This window comes from Micrasema longulum, unplaced genomic scaffold (genome assembly GCF_059751315.1).
Source record: "Micrasema longulum isolate JH-2025_06_02 unplaced genomic scaffold, ASM5975131v1 h1tg002219l, whole genome shotgun sequence".
NCBI classification, from domain to species: Eukaryota; Metazoa; Arthropoda; class Insecta; order Trichoptera; family Brachycentridae; genus Micrasema; species Micrasema longulum.
The window spans coordinates 175,521-189,873 of record NW_028279381.1 but is presented as its reverse complement, the minus strand read 5'-3'; positions in this window follow the sequence as shown (position 1 = coordinate 189,873).

Sequence of the window (14,353 nt, the reverse complement as noted above, 5' to 3'; positions counted from 1 at the left end):
TTTCATGGTCCCTTTTGTCCCTCAGCCCCACCATAATAGTGCAGCCCGAGTTGCTGTTCTTGCACGGATATTTCAACTTCTCTGCAACCTGAAAAATTTAATCAGCGTCATTGTCTGTCATATCTTAACAGCATCCAATTTTTACATTGTTACATAGCCGGCCTCGTGGTGTAATGGTCATCGCGTTTACCTACCTTGCAAGAGGTCTCGGGTTTGATTCCCGACATGGTTGATATGAAATATTTATTTAAATTCTCAAGGATTTCTCACCAAGTACGTTAGAACAGAAAAAATACAAACATTATTGCAACATGCGGTAATAACATTTTTGTCAATTTTTGTATAATTTTAATATTAACTCTTTAAGATCTATTAGTCACTAGTAACCTTTTTATTATATCACAAATATTATTTTAAGAGTATAAATACAGAAGAAGAAATCTAAGATACGGGGTTTAAAGATGTAAAATAATTAGTAATTTTTCTTCGGGAGAACAAGTTTTAATAATCCAGCTTGCTATAGGAAATTATGTTTTAAACTAAATATGATGTTAATTTATTAACACAAGAAATGCAAACGATGGTTTAAGATGTAGTTTTTATAATACAAATGTGACAGATATGATGTAATGTAAAACATTATAATCAATTTCATTAAAACATGGTAAGCTGCAAATAATCACTCATATGGACGATTCACTTCTGCAGTCAACACTAAAAGTACATTCGTTGGTGCAATGCCATCCCAATTAGATTTGAGTATGCGCTAAACATTGGATTTTGACAAAAAACTTTTTCATAAATGATAAGGGTGGTAAATATAACCAAAACAAACCAAATAAAAAAAATTACAAATGGAATAAATTATAATTACATAATAAACTGAAGTTTATATTATGAAAATTAATTTAATAATGATTTGTCTTTCATGGGTTTATCTGCTTAAATACTTTCTAACTAAGTAATTTCTTTTAATAAAACTCAATAATAAACAGGAAAAAGTTGCATAATTGGATGCCATTTTAAGTCATTCACATTCGGGAATCTCTGACAGAAACAATGACCATTCAAATCTGCCAAAATATTGTTATGTATGGATTTTGCAGTTAAAGAATACACTAGAGTTGTTTAAAATTATTTCCAGTTTAAAAAATCATTTTCAGTTTTGAAAAATAATAAAAATCATACGTCCAGATATGTGTACCCAGCGAAGCTAGAGGTTAAGCCTGTCAAAACTTATATTTATTATGAGTAAATAAGATTGAATCCAATTGGAAGTCATAAACATACAAGTAGGAAATTAATGTAAGGGTAATGGAATTACTTTTTCCATAGCCAAGTTTCGACTGGAACTCAAGTTGGCTCTGCAAGTGGGGCAGGTGGAGATACGCTTGCGACAGGGTCGGCAGAGGAGGTGTCCTCGCTGGCACTGGTAGATGGGAGGGGGCATTACTTCCCAGCACACTGGGCACTCCAGGAGACCCAGCAATATCTACGCATAATTGGAACAGTACACATTATTTCTTATTTATCACATTTACGCAAGGATAGATATAAATGTTTGTAATGTAGTATATTTCTATTTTATATATTGTACAATGGTATTATTATGGTAAATCAAAATAAGGAATATTTAAACGAACAACTCCATATCAAAAGCATTCAGACGGGTTGTTGTTCCATGGGTCCCTGTCATCAAGGACCCTGGATCAGGAGGTCCGAGCCTCAAACCCTGATCTACTACAGCTAGTTTTCTATTTTTTCCCACGGTTATTTACAAAGTAAGATCAGTGAAATAACATGTTTTTAAAATACAGAAGGTAAATTTATCTACTGAATACAGCCCAGAAGTTGCCATACATTACACAATATTTGATTATTTTTGATGAGGTTTGTAACTACATTGTATCTATATTAAACAAAACCTAAAAAATTAACTATTCATGTATTTGCAGTCAAAGGGTGAACTGGGCTATGGTCCCGTGGCTAGTGTTGCAGACTTATGGATCAGAGGTCCGAGTTTCCAACCCTACTCTAACAACTTGATTCCCATTTTATAATAGTGATTTATTTACAACTTACTTAAAAAACATATTTTTTATACCTCATTTAAGTTTCCATCTTGACTTAGTAGAATTTCTGAAAAAAAAAACATTGCATTGTGTTTTTTAAAATGTTTATCTCAATTGGCATGTTACATTGAAACAAATGATTTTTTATATGAAATGTTCAATATGTACGAACCTTGTTTATCTTTATTGTTTGCAGATTTAATTTCCTTAGATGGAAAAACATTGGATCGCTCCGACATGGGACTATTAGTACCGTTTTCCAAAGGATTAGAGCCATTTCCCTAAAAAAAAAGGTTACACACTTCTATATTGATAGATATTTCAGGAAATAGAGAACCCCTTTGAGAAAGGAATATGGAAGTCGAGACATTTCCAAGGCCAACCCTTTGTTACATTCGCCATTCTAGCTATTTCCTCAATTCTTCAATTTGTTGAGTTTTGTGGTTTAGTTCTGTATATAAATGATTACATGCAAAAAAAGATGAACCTTTACAGGTGGATAGGGCCTTACAACTCTAGTATATAATATAGTCATACAAAACTAGTCCTGTTTGGGTGGGTAGAGCGAAGAGCATCAGTTACTGAAGACTCCGGCGTAGATTTAATTGAGTTGCTCCATCAGCTAGGTGAGCGACCTTTGGATTTTCTTCCTCCCGATCTGCCATTCACAATGAGCTTTTCGAGGCTGTCTGGTTCTCTCCCGGAGATGAGTCCAAAATATTGTATGATTCGCCTGCAACATTTAGTTGACAGTCGATCCCCAATATTTTATTAATGAATAAAAATACTGAATGCAGTATGTACATATTTGTACGCTTGCCGTCCATGGAATCCGGAGCATTCTTAACCAGCATCACATTTTGGATGCATCAATCTTTTTTCTCTCTGACTCTCAATGAACATGTTTCTACTACGTATAGGAATATGGAGAAAATCAGAGTTTTGACAAGATGAACCTTCGTATTTTTGGTAATGCTTCGATCCTTCCATATCTTGATGAGTCTCCCCATTGTCCCTTTAGTCATAGCGATCCATCTTTTAATTTCTTTGTCACAACCGCCGGTGTCACCGATGTTTGAGCCCAAATAGACAAAGTAGTGCACTTTTTCAAGATGATTTAATATGGTTCATGAAGGAAGCTTATTGGCTCTATCGATCACCATTAGTTTGGTCATACTTTGGTTGATACTCAAACCGAGTGCCAGGCTTTCTCTCTCAATACGATCTAAAAGTATCTTCACTCACAAGTTGCCACCAGTGTTGTCATCAGCAAATCACAAGTTTGAGATTTTTCTACCTCCATTACTGAAACCAGCCTCCCAGCCATCTAGAGCTTTTCTTATTATAAACTCTCCATATATGTTGAAGAGACCAGGGAAAGTATACATCCTAGAAAGCCATCAGATAATGCGTTTTTATATCTGATCATAGCAGAACTCTTTGTGCAGAGGCTATTTAATAGAAATTTTATATTTGAAGCACTAACTTTGTGGTTATTCATTATAATAAAATAAATAGAACAACTTGGTTTTTAGCCACTAGTTTTATTTTTTTTTCCACCGACCGGTTTCAAAGCAAACCAGCGTCTTCATCAAGGTTTACGTAACTAAATACGTACGTTACGTAAACATCGGTCAGCGGAAAAAAAAAAATTGTGGTTAAAAACAAAGTTGTTTTATTTGATTTTTTATTGCTATTTGATAGATTTATTTATTGGCGGACTTATACATTCCATTCCAACAATGGCAAACAAATTTTCTTATACTAAATACAGGTACAAATTAAATAAAATACATATAAGAATATAACTATGTATGACAAAAATATAACTATATACTGGTCTATAAAAGTCTAGATCTTGTCTCTAATTTACAATGCGATAGTATCAGGTGTTTGGGGATTCTCATTTCCAGTACTTTCCACAATTCACTCCACTTGACACAATCAAAGGCCTTACTGTATGCAGTCCATAAAACAAAGTATAACAGGTGTATTGAACTCTCTACTTTTCTCAATTATCTGTTTGATATGTTTTATTGTTATAGATTTAGATTTAATATTTAAAAAATTAAAAACCTGTTGATCGATTTTCACTGGTGATATCAAAACTGATTCTCTTGCCAAGGATGAAGGTGGATCTAGAAATATTAAGTAAAATGATTATTCACAAGTTTGACAATTTCAAATAAAATTAAAAAATACAAAACAGCTTAAACTTTGAAATTTCAAACCCTTTACGGTCTGAGAATATTTTAATAATGAATATTTTTCAACAAAAATAATATTTTAGGTTAAAGCAATACCACCTAGATTCAAGGCCTGGGCACTGGAAACAAAATGACTGAAGACCCAAGAGCCTAACTCTAAGAAGAGTCTGTTTTTTTTTTATTTTTACAAAATGTCAAATGTATATTATGTTTTGTTTTGAGTATCATCTACATAACATCAAAGATCACACCATATTACAAATAAATATAATAAAGGCAATATTTTTTTTATAGCACATATCAATACTACTTTTATACAATAATTTATGGCGGCCTCCGTGGTGTAGTGGTCAAGACGCTTGACTCACGCACGGAAGGTTCCGGGTTCGATTCCCGGTGAGAACACAAAAATTAAAAATGTGATTTTTCTCAAGCCTGGGTGCTCTGTGATGTAATTCACCACTGTAATTAGGCCTCCTGGCCTGTTGTGGTGCAAAAAAAAAAAAAAAAAAAAATGTAATGTAAATGTAATGTAATACATTGTGTTTTAGGGCCAGATTGTGAAATTTGAGAGGAACATTACTCACAATAAACTTTTTTTTGAAATCCCAATATATATTTTTTTAAACATCTCTTTTTTATGAAAATTTTTATTTATTACAATTTGAAAGTGGAGAGAATCCTTTATGTCTCAGCTGGAAAGACTCACATCCCCTCTACAAACATACCACAGCTTCAAACACCAACCAACTGCGTCCCCAGTTTGTTGTGTATCGCTTTATCTGTTGTAATTTTTTGTCGTTTACTTTCAAGTGATTCTATTTGGCTTTGTAAGATCCTAACTGAGCCGAACGCAAACGATTGTTTCTGTAAGCGAATGAAATAAGTTGATTTTATTCTCACGCACAGCTGTTACGCACACGGCAGCGCTCCGCTTAAAGGTATGTGTATACAAAATACATATTTAATCTAAAAATTTAAAAAAAATAAAAAAATATTAGGAAATTTTTTAAAGTGCCTACATCGTAAAAAATGTTCCTCTGAAGTTTTGCAGTATGGCCAGTATATATATGAGGTATAATTCGGTTTAAAAGTATTTTTTTAACTTACTTTGGAGTATTTAGTTAGTGGAAGATGTTTAGCTAAGAGGTAATTAGGAAACACGAAAGTGTGAACATTTCCATGAGATTTATAATTTTCGTCTCACTTGAGAACACAATATTTAATAACCAAATTTATACAGAAAAAACATCTTTAGGTACACTGGAATAGTTTTTACAATTTTTAAAACAAAAATCTTGAAGTAGACTCTCATAGTCCCTTTAAGCAAATTTTGCTACTAGAGGCGCCTGCCAGAGCCCAGGCCTTTATAGACAGTACCGGTTAAAATAGCACAAATATTTTATGTGAATATTTTACACTTCTACTTGCTTGTTTGACTAATTAGCACTTTTCATCTTCTAACAGTCATCAAGATTTATTTTATAAATTGTATGAAAGTTATAGTGAAATTCTATAGATAATAATTGTCAATAAAACGAAAAAAAAAATTAATTGTTGTCTAATTTTGCTGTCCAATTAGTCAATCCTTTAATACCTAAATTAATTCTTGTGGGTATAAACAATATTTTTTTAAATTAACACTAGGTCTCAAATTGATAATAAATGGACAAAATTTGTGAAATGTGTGTTATTTTTTTATAACATAATACTGTGTTTATTCAATTAAAAAAAGTCTTTTTTTAAGTAATAACTTCCCTTAAAATCATTAATTAAATCCTTTCATTTAAAAGGACAACAGAAATTCTGGAAGAAATCTTACAAAAAAATTGACATTTTGAATATGCTGTGTGCAACGGGGCTTTTGTTGAATATGTTTTTTTTTAATGACAGCTATAGTTGTGAAGAATTGATTTATTACTAACCTTCTAGAGTTTGTGTAGATACAGGATAAGAATTACGATTTCCATCACTAGTTTCTGAAATTGTATCACTGGGAATTTCTGGAATTTCATCAATTAATCTATTTTCAATATTGGCGGGAAGTTGAGAAGTTGAGGCAGAAAGCTGCATTTCTGCTAATACTGTAGTGGCAATCAGTTCTTGAGAAGTTTCGTGTTCCTGGAAAGAATTTATCACACATTAGATATCTTTTAATATTCAACCACTCTTGCTATATTTGTATGGTACAAATATGAATTGATGCAAATACTCACTCTATTAGAAATTGGATCACTTTCTAACCAGGTATTGTTAGAAGGATTATGGTTGTTGTAAATGGGATAGTGTCGTCCTCTGAGCAAACTAAAAATAAAATAATGTTCAACGTATTTTTTTAATTAAGTATCAATGCTTGTTAAAAATAATGAGGATGTTGAATGCTACCAGAAGAATTGAAAAAATATTTTCATGTACACAGTTATAATAAAAACATTTAATTCTAAAGCAAAATTTCTCTAAAATCTATAAAAAAATATAGTAAATAAGTTTAAAATTAAACACATTTCAAATGGCCAATTAATTATTTATATTGTCATAACAGTGATAAATTGTGTATTTATTATTTATCATCGTTTTCCTATTTCCTGCCTCTTAGTACGTCAATCATACACAGCTTCAGCTTTTTTTAAATTAGTAAACTCTGAATGAAATTTCCACATTCCGGTATTTTTTTAAATACAATCAATGAATAATGTAATATTATTTATTGAATCGGAATTTGCTTTGCAACGCTTCACTAAGTAGGACTCTGAGTGCTTTTCTGAAATTATAGTTGTCTTCCTTTAAGAATAAAATATGTAACACTAATAACAAAGATTTTATTTAAAAAATAATTCAATAATGCACGAAATCAAAAAGGAATTTCCGGAACCTTAGAAAATAATGTTTTGAGAGGTTGTCATGTATAGGTATTTAAGTTCAAACAAAAAAACTCAAAACATTATTTTCAATATTGTGAACATAAATAATTATTAGACTTACTTTCGAAGTTTTCCAATTTTACTGTAAATAAGAACATTATCAATATTGCTCAATTGGGAGGTTGGATCTTGATTTGAAGAGTTTCCATTTAAACCATGTCCTGTAAGCAAATAAAGCTATACAATATTTTACTAAAAGTTAGAGAACAGGTATAGAGAATATCGAAAATTTAGCTGGAGAACCATTCGGTCATTCTACAGAAATCAGAAATCAGTTTACACGATAGTAGCGAAAATATGATTAACGATAAGTGTCAACTATCTGCTTTATTCCAGGTATCCAACCAAACAATGATGGGTTATGACTAAGAGCCGGATGGTTGGTAGCAAAACTGCATAGTACGGTGTTACTCACGTAGGGAGGTGTTACTCAGTAAAATATTTTAGTACGTTTTATTTTATTTTAATTGAAAAACACAGTACCTAAACACACTTGTATCTACTTGTTAACTTGATTTTGTCCAAAAAAAAACACGCAATATTATTTCAGATTTCTAAAATTAAATTTGAACATTATATTTTTTAAATCCCACTAACTCCCAATTAAAATTCATTGTCTTAACGAAAGAATCGGACGACTTCTGGAAAATTTTATCTAAATCCAGTATTTTTACTAAGCATAGGCAGCACAATTTTTTTAATATGCCTTTATTCATAATACTCAAACATTTTGTAAGTATGCCTTTATTCATAAAAACATTTTGAGGGGGAGTAAAGACACTCCCATTCATAAGGAGTGATTGGGGAAAATCAAATTTTTTCTTTAATTTAAATAAATATTGAGTTTTGAGAATAGATGTCTCAGAAGAATTTAGAGTGTGCGGTGATTCGACTTTGTAAGGAATGAAGTAATAATAATATGAACGCAGCGAACTTCGATGACAGTTGTCATCAAGCGGAGGCATTATTAGCTTGGCCATATACTGTGGATGCCTCCTGAGAGCCTAACTACGCTTGGCAACTTTATCAGGTTCTCGACGTCCTGGACGTCCACTGCCGACTGTTTATCGGCAGTTCATGTCAGAATGGACGAGAAACAGATTTGGGAGGATGCACAGATTCTGGTAGCCAACAGAGATACCTGGAGGATCTTTGTGGACACCATATGCTCCAACTAGAGAGTGGACGTGGAATGTGGAATGATGATGAAAAGGGAGTCAGGGATCGAGGCACAGAACACACATATTTCGAGTGATTGAGTAAAACATAAATAAAAAAGGGAATTTGTTAACGTATTGTTAAAAATGAAGTTAGAAGTCATGAAGCGGAAAAATAATTCTTAGTAAATAACAAAGTTTCTTTGAAAGTACAATTATTTCAAACAAAGTATTTTAGAAATTACTCTTGAATATTTTCCGCGTAATTCCCAATATTAAAAGTAATTGCTTGGTTTAAGAGCTGACTGAATTCTAAGAAAAAGTTTATTTTAAATAAAAAATTTCCATCAAATAATTATTCTTGGAATTAGTCTGTATTTAATTAATATATTTCTGTGAGAAAAGTAGAATTATGAAAAAAAAGACATACTTATGGATTTGTATTTTTAGGATTAATTTTTTTATAAATCTTGGGTAAAAGGAAATTTATGTTTAAAAAAAAAAAAAAAAATTAAGCTAAATATTTTAGTATTATAAATATTTGTAAAAGGCAGATTTGCCGTTTATGTTAATAAAATAAAATAAATACACTAAAGAAAACCGCATTGCTGCACAACGTTCAGGTTTTAATAATAACAAATTCCTTTAAAAAAAAAAAAACTTTTCAACAATTTCTAATTTCATTGTACACACATTAATTTGCTTGTCAAGAAAGTTTAAATTTTAGGGTAAAAGCTGGTGCAAAACAAAATATGCACTGTGACGATTGGTGCATGCGTGAGTTAACAAGAAAGTTGTCTGCTAAGAGTCAAACTTGCTAGATCTTTTAGCGAGAGTATGGAATAAAATATGCATTATGTTGAAATGAATCCTTGATTCCTTGTATTACATATTTTTACTATCAAAGATTTATTTACACATATTTTTGTTTGGCAGTGCACTGCATGTATGCACATACTAAGACATCCCTTTGATTGGTATGCCTGTATATTGTTGCGTATGTATCGATATATGCATTGATATGCAGGTAGATACAAATAAACTAACCTATGACATTATAATATGTTGTTAGGTACTTACTTGATGTGCCTACGTAATCATGGTGCATCAGGACATCAGAAGGGTTTGGTATGGACGACACTAGGACTGCGGAGTATCCGGAAGGGGCAGAAGATGATGTCCCTTGTTCATCCAACAGAGACATGAATTTGGACCTTTTAGAAGACATTAAAGAACGCTTCCAAGCAGGAATAAAACTATTGTCTTGGGAATCACCTTAAGAAAAATGAAATACTAAATTAATATTTATTTGATTGTATTTTTGATACAAGCACACAAAACAAACGTAGGTATATTAATAAACATTTTAGTATTCTACCAGATTTTTTGCTTAGGCAAATTAGACCAAAAAAGGTGACCGAGAGAAAAAAAGTCCGGAGGGGATAAATTTGGCAAGAATGTTTATCGGTGTCTACTGCATAACATAATAAAAGTCCTCTAAGGTGGGGGTGCCCTAATGATGGGGGGAGGGTTTAAAGGTTGCTTTTCACTATTTTTACAAATATGTCCAAAATTATCAGTCACAGTGAAAAATATTGTACAACAAATTAAAATAAACAAAATTATCTACAGAAACTAGTCTACACAGCCAGATTATTTTCACTAGAAAAATCTAACTTGCCTGGGCTAGTATCGATCAATACAAAACAAATTTGCAATCACAATTCATTTTAATATGAAAACAGTAATAGATTTTAAAAATATATATTTTTTTAAAGAATAACCCACTAAGTCTTTTTTCTAGAGGCTTGTCAGCAGGTGGGAGAGAAAGGAAGACACGAATAATACACCATAAAGACAATATGAATAAATTTAATGGAAATGTAATATTAATATATTTGTATAATATATATAATAATAAAAATGATGATATCAAAAGAAATTCATAATTATTTCTACTAATATTTTTACTTCGTATAATTTTATTTATAGCTAATTCCTGAAACATAGATAAATACACACTTCTTTTATGATTTTTTTATTACTGTTGTTGAATAATAACTGAAATTGACTGTCAATATTTTAAAGTATAAAATATTATTATTCAATTAATCCCATGGTTATATTGTAAATCTGTATTTAAGCTTAAGTATATCCAGCGTCAGATCTAAGGGGATCTAGCGCCCCGTCACTCAATAAAAAGGGATGAGAATATACGAGTTTGTATATTCATATGAGCGTGTTATACTCCCTTCCCCTGTCAGGGAGTGTCTGGTTCTTTGTGCCGAGTGAATCTACGATAGGTCCGGCTCCGGTATATCCAGCATAAGGGTGCGAAAATATTGCCAGTTGAATTTAGAAAAAAGGGTAACAAGAAAGGCAACGCAGGTATAGGGTGCGGCGGGGGAGGCGGACATCGATACTAAATCAATTTAGCATAAAAATAGAAACCTTATGAGATGCCTAAAACTATGGTTTATTATGCCATCCAAATTTTGACAATTTTTGTTAATGCAAAATTGAAGCCGAAAACTGATTTTTGAGAAGAAAGGTGTCATCATATTATGCAAGAGTGATGAAGCGCGTTTCAATCTCAATGGAATGGTCAATAAGCACAACTGTAAGCGAGTACTGAGCTGTGGAAAATTCCAGTACTCTCCATCGAGGACCTTTTTACAGTCCGAAAGTGAATGGCGAATGACCAGTCCCCCGTGCATACATAATTGATGGCGATTAGAAGATGGCAAGATTGTAAGAGTAACCTGACTGTTAAATTGCGATGGTTTTTATTTGCTTCCTGAGCTTCAAAGGATTGATCTTCGCAATGTGTGGTTCCAACAAGATGCGGCTACAGTTCATATTGCTGTTTTTAGAGACATATTCCCTGACCACCTTATTTCACAATTTGGTTCACGTAATCCATGTTCCGTGGCAACCAAGGTCACTCAAGTTGTCCACATGTGACTTTTTTTTAAGGGGATTCTTAAAGGCACGTGGGTTTGGGTCAAGACCTCGCACATTGGACGCATTGAAGGTTGAAATTCTTTAGAAAATTGTCACAAACAGTTGTCGGAGAATGGAGGGAAATTTTCAACCGCTTTAATTTTGCATCAACGAAAATGGAAATCAATTTAATGAGGAATTTTTTCGAACTATAGTTTAAAGCATGTTATAAGTTTGCTATTTTTCAATAAACAATTATTACAAATGAAGTACACATTTTTTAAATTTCCACTTCCCATGTATATTATTTATATTACGTTAGTGCTTACCAGAACTAGAAGTATCAGATTGGTCACCCATGGAGATAATTCTTTTCCAAGATTTTTCCATTATTTTTGTTGGTTCTTAACACAAAAAATTGATTGGAGATGTAGCATGTACAAAATGTCAGTAATAAAATATTATTTTGCCACGCTAAAAATCTATTAAATCAATTCCAGTAGAACTAAAAAAAAGAAGCATACTTTTTACTTTGAAATACATAGCGTATAGTCGCGGAGAACATTGGCCGACAAAATTAAATAAAAAATAACGTCGATGGCAAAAATGAGCCAATAATGTTTACAAGACATATTTTATAATTACCACAGTCGTATATTTATTTCGTAATTTTAATTACTAGTAATCATTGACAAATTAGAATTAAAATGAGCAATCTTTCATTCTTTCACCCGTCGGTTTATTTTAATTTGGACCCCATAAACCAGGAAAATTCACTCGGGCCATTCGGATCCGTAAGAAATAAAAAACATTCGGATTTCGGATTCATTCGTCCATAGATTAAAAAAACGAAAGCACAGATCATACCGAACACCACAAAGACTCAAGGCCTGATCACTGAAATGATGAGGGCCATTTTTTGAAACGTCAATAAATTTTAGGTTATGAACAGCTTACTTTATCACGTGGGGAAAAATAAAAAATAAAATGTCGTCATAAATGGGTAGTTTGTTTATTGATATTGTGGTGAGATTGAGAAAAATTGAGATGAGATTTAATTATCTCGGAGGCTGTAAAATCATGTTCCGCGTTCGCGCGTATGAATATACGGAAGCTGTCCATTTTTCCGCTAACTGAGAGAAACCGGGAACATCCACCAATCGGAAACTTGAGATTAAATAGAAAACCGCGTCTTCCTGGTGCCCTATCGGATATGTAGGATAAAAATTTGATTCGCCATATGTTTTCTCTATTTTAATTCTCGTGATGAAATGTTTTTCTTTTCTTTTTTTAATATTAAGTTCACAGAATGTTTAAATGTTTTTATTTTCTTTTTTAATATTAATTTCACAGAATGTTTAAATGTTTTTCTTTTCTTTTTTAATATTAAGTTCACAGATTGTTTGAATGTTTTTATTTTCTTCTTTCATATTAAGTTCACAGATTGTTTAAATGTTTTCTTTCCTTTTTTAATATTAAGTTCATAGATTGTTAAAATTTGTTAAAATTTTTATTGTTTAAATGTATACTATGTATTGTTACAAGAAATGTACTATTTTTTTTATGTACCGTCCCAAATGAGTTTTCTCGTACAACTCCTGGGAATATAATATCATGATATTCATGTCTTATATGTTTTATAATAAATAAAAAAAAAAAAAAAAAAAAAAAAAAAAAAAAAAAAAAAAAAAAAAAATGTTATTCTAATTAAACCTAAATTAATTAAAGGCCCAAAAGAAAATAAATAAACTGAAATCTATCCTGAAAACATGGAATTTGAAATGTTATTAAAAGTGCTTGAATGTTTTATGTACATATGTTTATTAATCAAGAATATGGAAAATGACTTTAAATTATATCAACGATAATACTGATAAATTAATGAATGTACAGTTTCGCAAAATCGAATAAAAATCTGCAGGAAGCATTGCTAACTACCGTGATTTTACGCACTAAATACGGGTTATAGCGCGCTGTAAATGCATTTGGAATACCAGCCCTGGGATCTTACCTTTTGTTTATTTTAGTTTTAGCTTGATTCAACCAGTCACAAGTTATTTGTTTACGTTTTTTGTCAGTTACATAGTCATTGATTATTTTGCCGATTTCTGAAAAAAATACTAATTAAGTAGTGAAAATAAAAAAAAGCTCTCGATGAATAATATTGTTTCAATTTTAGATATGTTAAAAAATTAAAATTGATTTATCGAGTTTCTCAGGCCCCTTTCAAAATGCATCCACCGACTAACTCAATGATCAATAAACTAAAAAATAAAAATACATTTATTTACTCTATGAAAAAAAAATGCAGAAAACTTAACGAGATCTCATAGGTTTACCTAGAAGAATAGTTTAAACATTGATACAAAAGACATTTGTACATATAACAAAACAATAGCAGGGTATATCAACACCATCTAGACTCAAGGCTTGGGTACAAAATGATGTGAGCCATTTTTTTGACGTTTGTGAACGTCGAAAAACTTTAGGTTATAATTCAATAGTTTTTTTTAAATATTCGACCTACGGCCTACATATTTAACTATATGTATTTTTCTCCCAATAAATACCCAAATTAAATACTTGAAATCCATAAAGACAGGTTAAAAATTTAAATTTTGTTAAAAAAACTAACCTCCACAGAAAGAGTATTATTCAACATTTTGTTTGAGGATCATTTACACATTTATCAAAACCAAGCACATTACAAAAAAAACAGAACAATCACCTATAATAAACCAATGAATGTATAAAAAAACATGCATTTTATGACGAATATCACGTACCTATAAATAACTACATAGCATAAAAGGCCATGTTATGGAAAGATATTAAGTGTTGATTTTGAAAATAACAAGGTTTAAATACGCATTGTTACTTACCTAAGAGCAATTAGTTGGTCTATTTTTTTTTGCGATGTATAGCTTTAAGCCATTTTAAACGTAAAATTGGGTCAGTGGAAAAGACAAGAGTAAAAAAATTTGGACTAGATTTATAATTTCATTTGCAATTGAAAACCGCACTATTGACCATTTTTATACCAATTTTATTAT